The following is a 9,703-nucleotide window of genomic DNA, read 5'->3' on the forward strand; positions in this document are numbered from 1 at the left end:
CGAGCCGCCCCCGCCGCCGGCGACCGCCGCCCTCCGGTCTCCCTCTCCTCCGCCGGTGCCGCCATCCCTCTCCCTCCTTCCTCTCCGGCCGGCGAGCACCCGAGCGCCGTCGAGCCCGAGCCAGCCCTCGATCCGATCTGGAGGTTACTGTTCCCGTTGACTTCCCGAGCCCTGTGTTTTTTTTTCCAAGTTTTTTGCATTTTGTTATTATATGCCTCTGTTCGTATAGCTATAACTCCGTGCATGTAGCTCCGATTCGCGCTTGTAATATGTCAAATTGTTCGTCTCGTGACGCTCTTCATTTTGTTCAATTGCAACATGTTCATTAGAGGTAATATTGATGCCCAAATCTCTGTTGGAAGAGGGCTAGTTGCTGTTATTCTCTGGTTCTTATCAGAACTTGGAGATTTGTCATTTTTGTATCATTTAATCTGTGCATCTTTTGGGAATGACCTCTACATGTGTTTTGAAGTATGCCATGCCATTTTCCAGTGGTGTAGTCCATGTATTTTTGTGATCTTTGTGGTGACTAGCACAAGCATGCAAAGTAGGCTCCGTAATATTTCTGATTTCAGGGACTTAGTGATTTGTAAGTCCTTGTCTGCTGTAATTTTGTTGCCATGTAAACTTGATGCTACAGAGAGATCCATGCATATTTTGGAGATGTTCAGTAAGGATGTTTTGTAGATATAGTTGTAATTGATTCATTCCTGCAATTGTTTGCAATTATGGAGTGCCATAGCATGACGCAATCTTTCTCTACTTTTGCTATAAAATATTTCTGGCAGCTTCTTAACATGATTTGCAATTTTGCCAAGCTTATTGTAGTTGATCCATACATTCTATGCTATTGTTATTCCCATGGATAGCTTCATAAACATTCCATCTTGCTGTAGGTATGCTTGGTTTGTCATGCATTGCTCTGTAGTGAGTGCATCAAGCTCACAAAGAGGCCTACATATTACTATTTCTGCCATGCTCTGTTTTCTGCCAAGTCTGAAACCTGATAACGAAACTTGCTATGTTTACATGATTGCCATCATATCTTCTGGTCCTTTTTGGCTTATGGTCAGTAAGGGACTTTTGTCATGTGCATTTAGTAGAACACTTCCATGCCTTGTTTTGCTATGTTAAATTCCTGTAGCATGTTGATTTCGTGCTCTGAACATTGCTACCTGATGCCGTTTTCTGCCATGTCCAGTTTTTCACCAAGTCTGTGAACCTGTAATCTTTTGCACCTTTGCCATGCTTGTTTGAGCTTGATATGTTGGGAACTAGCCATAGCTTAGTGTTCATCTTTTGTCAAGCATCTCCTGTAGATTACTTCCATGTGCTTTGTTGCTATGTTGAGGTGCTGTAGCATTGTTACTTGTTGCATTTTAAGTGCTATCTTGCTGTTTATCGCAGATTAGTGTCATTCTCGTTATGCTTGCCATTTGCAAACCGTGCATCCGTTTCCGGTGATCTTTATATCGATTTCGACCGAAATCATCTCATCTTTCCAGTGGCATGCTTGGTTTGCCAAGTTACTTCCATGTTCATCATTTCCCTTCCGGAGCACGCATATGCATCGCATATCATATCTCGCATATCATACATGTTTTGCATCATGTTGCTTGTGCATTTCTCGTTGTTGATTGTGGTTCCGTTTGTTTGTGTTCTTGTCTTGGGTAGAGCCGGGAGACGAGTTCGTGAACGAGGAACCTGTCGAGTACGCTTACGAGGATCAAGCTTTCGACAACTCTGAGAACCTTGCAGGCAATATGACCACCCCTCGAAATCACTTCTATCTTTGCTATGCTAGTTGTTCGCTCTATTGCTATGCTTCGCTACCTATCACTTGCTATATCATGTCTCCCATTTTAGCCATGTCAGCCCCTAACCATCTTTTCCTAGCAAACCATTGTTTGGCTAAGTTACCGCTTTTGCTCAGCCCTTCTTATAGCGTTGCTAGTTGCAGGTGAAGTCCAAGTTTGTTCCATGTCGGAACATGGATATGTTGGGATATCACAATATCTCTTATTTAATTAATGCATCTATATATTTTGGTAAAGGGTGGAAGGCTCGGCCTTATGCCTGGTGTTTTGTTCCACTCTTGCCGCCCTAGTTACTGTTATACCGGGATTATGTTCCTTGAGTTTGCGTTCCTTACACGGTCGGGTGATTTATGGGACCCCCTTGACAGTTCGCCTTGAATAAAACTCCTCCAGCAAGGCCCAACCTTGGTTTTACCATTTGCTACCTAAGCCTTTTTCCCCCGGTTTTTCGCGAGCCCGAGGGTCATCTTTATTTTAAACCCCCGGACCAGTGCTCCTTCGAGTGCTGGCCCAAACCGAGCGATGTCCGGCGCCCCCTGGGCAACCAGGGTCTATGCCAACCCGACGTCTGGCTCATCCGTTGTGCCCTGAGAACGAGATATGTGCAGCTCCTATCGGGATTTGTCGGCACATTCGGGGGCTTTGCTGGTCTTGTTTTACCATTGTCGAGATGTCTTGTAAACCGGGATTCCGAGACTGATCGGGTCTTTCCGGGAGAAGGTTTATCCTTCGTTGACCGTGAGAGCTTATGATGGGCTAAGTTGGGACACCCCTGCAGGGTATTATCTTTCGAAAGCCGTGCACGCGGTTATGAGGCAGATGGGATTTTGTTAATGTCTAGTTGTAGATAACTTGGCACTTGACCCAATTAAAATACATCAACTGCGTGTGTAGCCATGATGGTCTCTTCTCGGCGGAGTCCGGGAAGTGAACACGGTCTGAGTTATGTATGACGTAAGTAGGTGTTCAGGATCACTTCTTGGTCATGGCTAGATGACGTCCGTTCCGTTGCTCCTCTTCTCGCTCTCTTTTGCGCAAGTTAGCCACCATATATGCTTTTGCCGCTGCAGCTCCACCTCATTACACCACCCTTTCCTATAAGCTTAAATAGTCTTGATCTCGCAGGTGTGAGATTGCTGAGTCCCCGTGACTCACGGATTCTACCAAAACAGTTGCAGGTGCCGACGATGCCAGTGCAGATGATGGCGTCGATCTCAAGTGGGAGTTCGACGAGGAACGTGGTCGTTACTATGTGTCTTTTCCTGATGATCAGTAGTGGAGCCCAGTTGGGACGATCGGGGATCTAGCATTTGGGGTTGTCTTATTTTCATCTGGATTTTGACCGTAGTCGGTCTATATGATTGTATTTTGGATGATGTATGATTATATTTATGTATTGTGTGAAGTGGCGATTGTAAGCCAACTCTTTATCCCATTCTTGTTCATTACATGGGATTGTGTGAAGATGACCCTTCTTGCGACAAAACCACTATGCGCTTATGCCTCTAAGTCGTGCCTCGACACGTGGGAGATATAGCCGCATCGTGGGCGTTACAAGTTGGTAATCAGAGCCATCCCCGACTTAGGAGCCCCCTGCTTGATCGAATCGCTGGCGTTGTTGAGTCTAGAACAAAATGTTTTGAGTCTTAGGATTATATATATCGGAGAGTAGGATTCTTTTTACTCCTCTGTCCCTTCGTCGCTCTGGTGAGGTCTCCTGACGTAGAAGTTTTGACTATTCTCTCCTCAAATTTCACTAAAAAAAATTTAGGATCACGCGGGTATCTTGGAATCGTTCCGATGGTTTTGTGACGAGAACATTGTTCTTGGTGCCTCCTGACATTTAGGGGTTGTGACAGTGTCCCGGGGAGTTGAGCTCCGAGGTGTTGTCGTCACAATTTTATCGTTGCAGTTCTGGAATACCTGAGTTTCGCCGACATCGAAATCTCTTTTATGCAGTTGTTGGTGAGATCACCTCGACGCCACCCAGTACTGGGGCGGGAGTTCGGGAGTATTGCCATAACTTCTATAATGGATGTTTTTTGAAGGTTGAGGTAAACGATTTCCGAAGGTTTCTTGGTTATGTGTTGACGGATGGATACAGCTGGATCTAGGGATTGCTAGTTTGGGTGATATATTTTGTGTCCCCTGTATCCCCAACACCAGATTGCATAACCAGAAAGTTTCGGGAGTTTATAAGTGGGAATTCAAGTAGCCTTAGGATTTCTTTCCGACAGACGCATGATATGAGATTGGGGTTCGACGTCTGGTGGTCCGCCTGTACACGGTTTATTTTACAGTGGTCTCGTAGTGTCTTAAAGAGTCCATGGCTTTGCCGACTCGGGGACGCTTCGTATGTCATGTGCACAGCCTTGTACATGATGGTGCTGTACGATTGAGCCCGTGTGGGCCCCACCACGAAAACTTCGGACGAAATATCTATCATATGTTTGTTCCGGCTTATTCTGCAAGCCAATACTTTGTTTTATTTAGTATTGTGGTATTCGAGTTGCTTCGAATTCTTATGATCATTCCATATCTTTTTCTAAGTGGCTTCTCAACTTATGGAAGTGTGATGATTTACTACGGAATTCATTCGTTCATCTTCGTTCGAATGTTTATTGTGAAGACTATATGTTGCAATTTCTATCCGTTGATTCTACTTATCTATTTGTCTATCAAGATGCTAACGGATGTCACCCTCTTCAGGATGGCTCCGCCAACGCGTCAGAATTTGGATCGCAATGAAGGGAGTCAAGCGAACCCTCCGCCACCACCTCCGCCTCCGGAGGCATGGCAAGCAATCATGGCAGCCACCAACGCCAATGCTCAGATGATTCTGCAACTCTTGCAAGAACGTACTCAAGGGCAAGGAAATCAAGGCAATCAAGGTCAAGGCAACAATCAGTTTCACTTTGCCACTCTCAACCAGTTTCTCGCAAATCAGCCCAAGTCTTTCAGCTACTGTGCCGAGGCCACGGATGCCGATGATTGGCTCGTGGACATCAACAAGCATTTTGAATGTAGCAATGTCAGGCCTGAGGACTATGTCAAGTTCGCTTCTTTCCAGCTCAAGGACCAAGCTGCTGATTGGTATCAACAATACAAAGATTCCAGAGGAGGTCGTGTAATCACTTGGACTGACTTCTGTCGGGACTTCAAAGCGCACCACATTCCACAAAGTGTTGTTGAGAGCAAGCATGAGGAGTTCCGCAATCTCAAGCAAGGCAACATGTCTGTGTATCAATACAACATTCAGTTTCAGAAACTTGCTCGCTTCGCTAAAAAAGACGTTCCTGATGAGAGAAGCATGATCTATCACTTCAGAGGTGGCCTTAAAGAGGATCTGCAGTTAGCTCTCGTTCTTGTTGAGCCTACCCACTTTGATCAATTCTACAATATGGCACTGAAGCAAGAGGCTGCTCAGCTCAAGTGTGAGGCTTCTAAGAAGAGAGTCAGGGACGCAGTTCAGTCTTCTTCTTCCTCACTTGTGACAGCTAAGCAACAGAAGTTCTGGTTGCCTCCTCCTCCTCCGTTTCGTCAGCCTTACTAGCAGAAGAACAAAGGTGGCCATGGTTCTTCCAACTCTTCCAACTCTGGCTATCAGAACAAGTCTCAGAATCAAGCTCCAAAGTCCAATGCTCCTTATCACCGTCCACTCTCAGAGGTGACTTGCAACAAATGTCAGCAGAAAGGTCACTATGCTAACAAGTGCTTCAACCAGAGGCGTCTTCCTCCTCCTCCTCCTGTCAGATCTTCCAGCAATGTAGTGGTCGAGCATAATCCAAAGTCTGCAAAGGTGAACATGCTGAATGCAACTCAAGCGGAGGAATCTACTGATGTGATAATGGGTAATCTTCCTGTTAATGATATTCCCGCAAAAGTTCTTTCTGATACTGGTGCATCGCTTTCTTTCATATCAAGACCATTTGCATTTAAGCATGAGTTGGTTTATCAAGATTTGCCTAGACCGTTATCAGTTGTCTCTCCGGGTAAATTCATGAATGCAAGTTCCATGGTTCCGAATGTTTCCATCAAGATGGGCGACTATAAATTTTAGTCTTCTCCAATTGTTCTTGGTGACTCGGATATTGATCTAATTCTTGGGATGGACTGGCTTTCTAAGCACAAGGCTCAACTTGATTGTGCTGCCAGGGAAATTCAATTGACACACTCGTCTGAGGATGTGATTATTTTTGCCGCTCGTGATGAAACCATTCGGTTTTTCTCTCTCAATGAGAAGGGCGAATTGAATGCCATCTCTCAAATTCCAGTCGTTTGCGAGTATCAAGATGTCTTTCCAGAAGAGCTTCCGGGTATGCCTCCTCATCGGCCAATTGAGTTCGTTATCGAACTAGAGCCTGGCACTGAACCCGTTTGCAAGCGTCCATACAAGCTTGGACTCAACGAGCTGAAGGAATTGAAGAAACAGCTCGATGAACAAGAGTGTCTGGGTTTGATCAGACCGAGTTCTTCTCCATGGGGTTGTGGTGTTATTTTTGTCAAGAAGAAGGATGGCACGGACCGACTTTGTGTCGACTACCGTCCATTGAACAAGAAGACAATCAAGAACAAGTACCCACTTCCCAACATCAATGAGCTATTTGAGCAACTCAAAGGGGCTAAAGTATTCTCGAAGCTTGACCTTCGTATGGGTTATCATCAGATTCGCATTCGTGAAGAAGATATTCCCAAGACAGCATTCAGAACAAGCTTTGGTTCTTATGAATATACTGTCGTGTCTTTCGGCCTTGTCAATGCTCCTCCAGTGTTCTCTCGGATGATGAATTTCATCTTCAACCCCTATACCAATGAATTCGTTCTGGTGTATCTCGATGATATCTTGGTCTTCTCCAAGAACAAGCAGGATCATGCCAAACATTTGCGATTGGTGCTCGACAAGCTCAGAGAGTATCAATTCTATGCGAAGTTCTCTAAATGTGAGTTTTGGCTCGATGAAGTTCTTTTCCTTGGTCACATCATCTCTGCCAAGGGCATCGCTGTTAACCCCGAGAAGGTGTCCGCAGTTGTGGATTGGGAATCTCCTCAAAATGTCAAGCAGCTTCGAAGTTTTCTTGGTCTTGCAAGCTATTGCCGAAGATTCGTTGAGAATTTCTCCAAGATTGCAAAGCCTCTTTCCAACCTCCTACAGAAGCATGTGAAATATGTCTGGTCTCCTGAGTGCGACGTTGCTTTCAACACTCTCAAAGAGAAACTAGTCACAGCTCCTGTCTTGACTCCTCCTGATGAATCCAAGCCGTATGAAGTTTTCTGTGATGCTTCTCTCCAAGGTCTCGGTGCTGTGTTAATGCAAGAGAACAAAGTTGTGGCATATACCTCTCGTCAGTTGAAGCCCAACGAGAAGAACTACCCCACTCACGATCTTGAGTTGGCGGCAGTTGTCCATGCATTAATAACTTGGAGACATCTCTTGTTGGGAAGACAAGTGGACATTTTCACTGATCACAAGAGTCTCAAGTATATCTTCACTCAGCCCAACCTCAATCTCAGGCAGTCTCGATGGGTCGAGATGATTCAAGAGTACAATCCGAGTATTGAATATACTCCAGGCAAGGCCAATGTCATTGCAGATGCTTTAAGCAGGAAGGCTTATTGCAACAGCTTAATCCTCAAGCCTTTCCAACCGGATCTTTGTGAAGCATTCCGCAAGCTGAATCTCCAAGTTGTTCCTCAAGGCTTTCTTGCCAACCTCATAGTATCTCCTACTTTGGAAGATCAAATTCGTGAGGCACAACTCCTTGATGCCATGGTGAAGAAGGTGAAACGTGGTATCGACAAGGGTCTTTCCAAATACAAGTACTATCGCATTGATGACAGAGACACTTTATTCTTCGAGGACCGGATTGTGGTTCCTAAAGGTGATCTAAGGAAAGTCATAATGGACGAGGCGCACAATTCTCTTCTGTCCATTCATCCTGGAAGTACGAAGATGTATCATGACCTCAAGCAGTCGTATTGGTGGACTCGAATGAAGTGAGAAATTGCTCAATTCGTGAATGAATGTGATGTCTGCCGAAGAGTGAAAGCAGAACACCAACGACCAGCTGGTCTCCTCCAACCTCTTGCTATCCCAGAGTGGAAGTTTGATCACATCGAAATGGACTTCGTGACTGGTTTTCCCAAGTCCAAGCGCGGAAATGATGCTATCTTCGTTGTCATCGACAAGCTCTCTAAAGTGGCTCATTTCCTTCCAATCAAAGAATCCATCACAGCAGCTCAGCTGGCAGAGCTCTACACCTCCAGAATTGTCTCCTTCCACGGCATTCCACATTTGATTTCTTCAGATCGTGGAAGCATCTTCACCTCTAAGTTCTGGGACTCCTTCCAGAAGGCCATGGGCACTAACATTCGCTTCAGCACAGCTTTCCACCCTCAAACTAGTGGCCAAGTCGAGCGAGTCAATCAAATTCTTGAAGATATGCTCAGGGCTTGCGTCATTTCCTTTGGCATGAAATGGGAAGATTGTCTTCCATATGCTGAATTCTCCTACAACAACAGTTTCCAAGCGAGTTCGGGCAAGGCCCCATTCGAGATTCTCTATGGCAGAAAGTGCCGTACTCCTCTCAATTGGTCAGAGACTGGTGAATGCCAACTTCTTGGCAATGACTTAATCACTGAAGCTGAATAAATGTGTAAAGTCATCCGTGATAATCTCAAAGCCGCGCAATCGCGCCAGAAGAGTTACTATGATAGTAAGCATCGTGATTTGGCTTTCGAGATCGGAGACCATGTCTACCTCCGCGTCTCTCCAATGAAAGGCACTCGTCGCTTCGGTATCAAAGGGAAGCTTGCCCCTAGATACGTGGGTCCTTTCAAGATCATTGGCAAAAGAGGCGACCTCGCCTATCAACTTGAGCTTCCTTCCAACTTCGCGAACGTGCACGATGTGTTCCACGTGTCACAGCTCCGCAAGTGCTTCAAGACGCCTGAGCGCACTATCAATTTCGAAGAGATTGACCTCCAAGAAGATTTGTCTTATCATGAGCACCCCATTGCTATTCTTGCAGAAATTGAGCGCAATACTCGCAACAAGTCAATCAAATTCCTGAAAGTGAAGTGGTCGCACCATTCCGACCGGGAAGCCACCTGGGAACGCGAGGACCATCTCCGTTCCGAATATCCGGAGTTCTTTCAGTCCTAGATCTCGGGACGAGATCCTCTCGTAGTGGTGGAGTGTTGTAACACCCCGCATGTAACTTGCCATATATGTAACTCCGACTCTAGCCATTTCCGGCTATGTGCTATGTTATCTCCTCCGTGGTTGGGTTTTGTCTTTCGTTTTGTATTTTGTCATGTCATGCATTTTCATATCATGTCATCATGTGCATTGCATTCGCATACGTGTTCGTTTCTTGCATCCGAGCATTTTCCCCGTTGTCCGTTTTGCAATCCGGCGCTCCTATCTCCTCCGGTGCACCCCTTTCATTTTCATTCGTGTGCGGGTGTCAAACTTTCTCAGAATGGACCGAGGCTTGTCATGTGGCCCTAGTATACCACCCGGAGACCACCGGTCAAGTTTCGTTCCATTCGGAGGTCGTTTGGTACTCCAACGGTTAACCGGGCATCCGCAATGTCCATTTGAGTGTCCAGCAAAAACCCCCTCTAAAACCAGCCCCAAACCCACCAAACTCTCTTCCATGCTCTAGGTCGTTCGATCACGATCGTGTGGGCGAAAACCGCACCTCATTTGGAGCCTCCTAGCTCCCTCTACCTATTTATATGTGGGCATCCCGAAAAACGGAATCGCAGACGAAACACTAGTTTCTCCACCGCGCGCTGCCGGACGAAATCGTCTGCCGACGGACACGTCCGACTTCACCGCCGCCGCCACGTGTCGCGCCTCCGCTCGCCGTCGCCGCCGGCCC

This window comes from Triticum aestivum, chromosome 7D (assembly GCF_018294505.1).
Source record: "Triticum aestivum cultivar Chinese Spring chromosome 7D, IWGSC CS RefSeq v2.1, whole genome shotgun sequence".
Taxonomy (NCBI): domain Eukaryota; kingdom Viridiplantae; phylum Streptophyta; class Magnoliopsida; order Poales; family Poaceae; genus Triticum; species Triticum aestivum.